Below are 4,858 nucleotides of genomic sequence, written 5' to 3' on the forward strand. Positions count from 1 at the left end.
AAAAAAAAAAAAAAAAAATTCTATGACGAAAACTATATTGTAAACATATAGGGTAACCACTCTCCCTGTAATGCCCAAAACTATTATTTTCCACAATGCCTTGTTCAAGGCGGCACGGTGGCAGAGTGGTTAGCACGTCCGCATCACGGTTTTGAGATCGTCGAGATGAGTTTGTCTCCTCGTGCCCTGCGATTGGCTGGCAACCAATTCAGGGTGTACCCTGCCTACTGCCCATAATTAGATGGGATTGGCTCCAGCACCCTCGTGACCCTGGTGAGGATAAGTGGTTTGGAAAAGGAATGAATGAATACTTTGTGCAAAAATTAGCATTTGTTGTTTTTATCAAGGTATTCAGCTCTTCTATATAAGTATAACACCATTTACCTTTTTTTTTTTTTTTTTTAAGAATGTTTTTACCAGAACATAAAAAATGTTGATTTGTTGATCCGGACAGCCTCCTGACTGTCCGGACCCCTGGCTGGATAGACGTCCTCGCTGCTACCCCCGTCTCATCTGACTAGAGGGACCTCTTCTTGCTCCTTTACTCCACTGTATTTTTACGGACTATAACTTCGCTTGCTAATTCCCATTAGCAGTTCTGGGGTTCCTGTCTATCCGTCCTGGGAGTGGATCTCTCCTGACTGTGGTACTCCCCAAGGTTTCTCATTTTTCTCCCAATTGACTCTGGAGTTTTTGGAGTTTTTCCTTGCCGGCATGGAGGGTCTTAAGGATAGGGGATACCCAGGACTTGAACTGTATCTATTCATCTTTGTTGCTTCATTTTTAATTGTGTATCATATTGCCTCTGTAAAGCCCTTTGAGACTTCTGTTGTGATTGAGGGCTATACAAATAAAATTGAATTGAATTGATTTACATGCGAATTTTAACGTATAATGAATAAAATAAAAGCATTTGTAATTCCATTTTTTCCACTTAGAATTATTCATCTATAAATTTTCCCTACTGCTGATCCCAAATTTGAAATATTTATACACATTTTTATTTATTTATTTATTTTAAAACCTCATTTACACATGACCTGGATGATCAGTCAGTTTTATTCACTACCAGCCACTTTCAGTTGAAATGGATCAGAAATCCACCCCTGTCAATGGCACTGAAACACCATTCACTGCCAGTCCCTCCCAGTTAAAATGATTTAGACGTCTATTGCCGTCCATGGCAACCATAGAGTGTATGTATCATGTATTAAGTTTGGATGCCATACTGTACAAGTGAGAGAATCCAAATGATCTGTTGAATAATTTCATGCCCACATGTTGTTGAATCTCACAGTCTGTCATTAACACAAAGCAGAGGATGCATAACCCACCCTGTTGAAGTACTGCTGTGCGTGTGCCGAGTGTGTATGCGCCCTTAACAGCTGTACGTAACAACTGCTGACACTTGTTTTTCTTGCCATACGAAACCCTCAAAGTGAGTCACGGAACTTTGGCGAGCGCCGACGTCTCGGGAACGATGATTGAGAAATATCCCATATATAACTTCTTTGAGTTCATCGACAAGCAGACAGCAGGGAAAACCCGTCTCATTTTGGTCTTCCCATTTAAACAGCCCCGATGTACTGTCATTGGTTCTCTCTTCCCCTTCTCGTCTATTTTCCATCCACTCTGAGCTTTTATCCCGGCTTCACCCCTGATCAAAAAGATCTCGACCCGACATGAAACCCAGAGACATTAGAGGGTTAGATCCTCTGTCTCCCAGGGGAGATGTTGAACGAACCAACTGGAGAAACACTCCACCACCTCTCGATTTCCCAGTCGGCAGCTTTTTTTTTTATTCACCCTCAGCCTCTCTTCTTTTTCTCGCTTTTATCTTGTGTGAAAAACTTAATCGTCTTCCCCTTGAATTAGTCATCAAGAGTAAACGGAGGTAGTGTCAGAGAAGAATCTTGTAAATGGTGATGCTAAAAATACGTTGAAACGAAGCAAGCCGTCGAGATCATGTATTTTGTTTCATTTGATTTGACAGCATTTTCGCAATCTCATTAGAAAAAAAATATTTGTAACCCATGGCAATTGGCTTCATTAATAATCACCCATGAACATGGTTGCAACAAGATGTAACAGCCAGTCAGAATGCTAATGAGCTTTCCGAGATATTTATGATTTCATATGTACATGGGGCTAGAAAACTGAGTCCGTGTTGTCAAAATGCACGCTTACAGTCAGTGCAATCCATTATGTCCAGGCGTGAAAGTGGGCCGGAACACCGTTCCGGAAAGAAGGTCGGTGCCGGAACAGTACGGAACGGTGCTTTGATCCTGAAAATGTGACGGCACCTGTCAAAACCCCATGCTAAAAACAACCTGCGTGGCTGCCACACAGGCATCTCCATGAGGAAAACAATCTACTAACGTCATAATAAAGTGCTTGTGTTGCGTCATCCGTTTCCACCGATATTTATTATTTACTTATTCCAGGGAAAGCACGGAGTTCTCCCAGCGTGTGTCTGATGTGTCGTGTCGATGTGTACATACGCACAGCTAACCACCCTCCCTGGCTAGGACTCCAGTTGCTGGTTCAATTGGCTGACATACTGACATGTGATCAGCATGGATAGTTAGCTCTGATTGGTTCAAATGTTTTCTGGGACAAAAAAAGAACAAGCTTGTTGAATTAATGCGATAAAATGCAACAGAAAATTGATCAGATCTTTAAGAGAAATGAAAGAGTTGGAGAGACTTATTTGATTTTCTCTGATAGGGAGGCCCAGAACATCATGTTAACCTCAGAAATAATGAACAGAAAATTCAGATTTTTTTCAATTTGAAAGCTTTATGTGTTCCTTAAATGTAATTTTAAAAAAATATATAATTAAAAAAAAATTAATTTGTATGTATATATGTTCTCTAATTTGTATCATAAATTATACATGAAGCATTGCATGCCGTTCTCATGGTAAAACAGATATAACTGAACTGAGATTGAACAATTAGGTTTTAAACCTTTTTTTTTTACTGCAATGTACAAGTACTATTAGTGTACAAACGTTTTGAACAAAAGTAGTGTACAAAGGTAGTGAACAAAGGTAGTGAACAAAAGTAGTGTACAAAATTAGTGGACAAAAGTAAGTAGTGATAAAAAAAAAAGTGTACACAGGTATTGTACAAAGGTAGTGAACAAAAGTAGTGTGAAATGTAAGTCGTGTACAAATGTTTTGTACAAAGCTAGTGTACAAATGTAGTGTACAAAGTAGTGCATAAAGGTAGTGAATAAAAGTAGTGTACAACAGTAGTGTATAAAGGTAACAAACAAAAGTAGTGTACACAAGTATTGTATAAAGGTAGTGAACAAAAGTAGTGTACACAAGTAGTGAACAAAGGTAATGTACAAAGGTAGTGAGTAAAAGTAGAGGACAACAGTAGTGTACAAAAGTAGTGTACAAAAGTTCAAAAGTAGTTTACAAAGGTAGTGAACAAAAGTAGTGTACAACGGTATTGAGCAAAGCTAGTGCAGAAAAGTAGTGTAAACCAGTAGTGTACAACAGTGGTGTCTAAAAGTAGTGTAAAAAAAAGTAGTGTAAAAAGTATTGAACAAAGGTAACGTACAAAGGTTGTGAACAAAGGTAGTGTACAAAAGTAGTGTACAAAGGTAGTGAACTAAAGTAGTGTACAAAATTAGTGTACAAAAGTAAGTCGTGAATGACAATAGTGTACACAAGTAGTGTATAAAAGTAGTGAACAAAAGTAGTGTGCAAAAGTAAGTGTACAAAAGTAAGCAGTGTAAAAAAGTAGTGAACAAAAGTAGTGTACAAAAGTACAATAGTAGTTTACAAAAGTAGTGAAAAAAAGTAGTGTACAACAGTAGTGTATAAAAGTAGTGTAAAAAAAGCTGTGCACAAAGGTAGTGTACAAATGTAGTGTAAAAAAGTAGTGTACAAAGGTAGTGAACAAAAGTAGTGTACAAAGGTAGTGCACAAAAGTAGAGTACAAAAGTAAGTAGTGAACAAAAATAGTGTACACAAGTAGTGTATAAAGGTAGTGAACAAAAGTAGTGAACAAAGGTAGTGTACAAAAGTAGTGTACAACATTAGTACAAAAGTAAAGGAGGGAGGTATTTCCTTTTCTATTTGTCCAATCAAAGAGTTCACTTTTCATCCACGCGATGCTACTCGGAAAGTTCGCTTGGTGCAGTGTGAATGCTGAACTTTCTCAACTCATTTGCAAGTGTTGCTGCGAGGTAGCTCACCAACCGGACCCTGGTCCTCTTGGTCTAGTGTGAAAGCGCCCTAAGACGCATGCTTTTGGAGATGTGAAAAGAAGCTAAAGTGCCCAGAAAAAAAGCCATGAAACATCAAACAGGAAAGCTAGAGCTGGGATTTAAATCCAGTGCACAAAATTATGCGGTAAAAGTGCTGCACAAAGCCATCCATTCATCAGTTCTTTTTACTGCTTATCAATTAATGAACAAAAAGTAAAAACTTCAAAGAAAATTCACCATAGCAACAAGTGCAGACCTGCCTTTAAAGAGCATAACGTGATCAAGATAATTCAACATCAGCATAAAAGACACCCAGTGCTTTCCACAGGTGATTAAATCAAATGCCTGTGGCCGAATGTTTACGGCTCTAAAAACAAAACAAAAAGAAAAATTCACTTGAGGGAAGACTGATGGCCCTGAAAGAAGGGGAGGCGTCCAATCACCTCCTCCTCCTCCAGGGTCCTTCTTCATGTCAGCTGACCTCCTCCGCCTGACTCTGACCTTCCTGGCTGATCAATGGACATGTAGTCTGGGAGCCAGCCATCAGCGTGTCTGGCCTTCTACAGGTTCATTTCATGTAATCTGGGAGACCGCACAGGAAAAGGGACAGCTGCTACCCGCTGGATGCTGGTGA

The sequence above is a fragment of the Corythoichthys intestinalis genome, chromosome 22 (genome assembly GCF_030265065.1).
Source record: "Corythoichthys intestinalis isolate RoL2023-P3 chromosome 22, ASM3026506v1, whole genome shotgun sequence".
Taxonomy (NCBI): Eukaryota; Metazoa; Chordata; class Actinopteri; order Syngnathiformes; family Syngnathidae; genus Corythoichthys; species Corythoichthys intestinalis.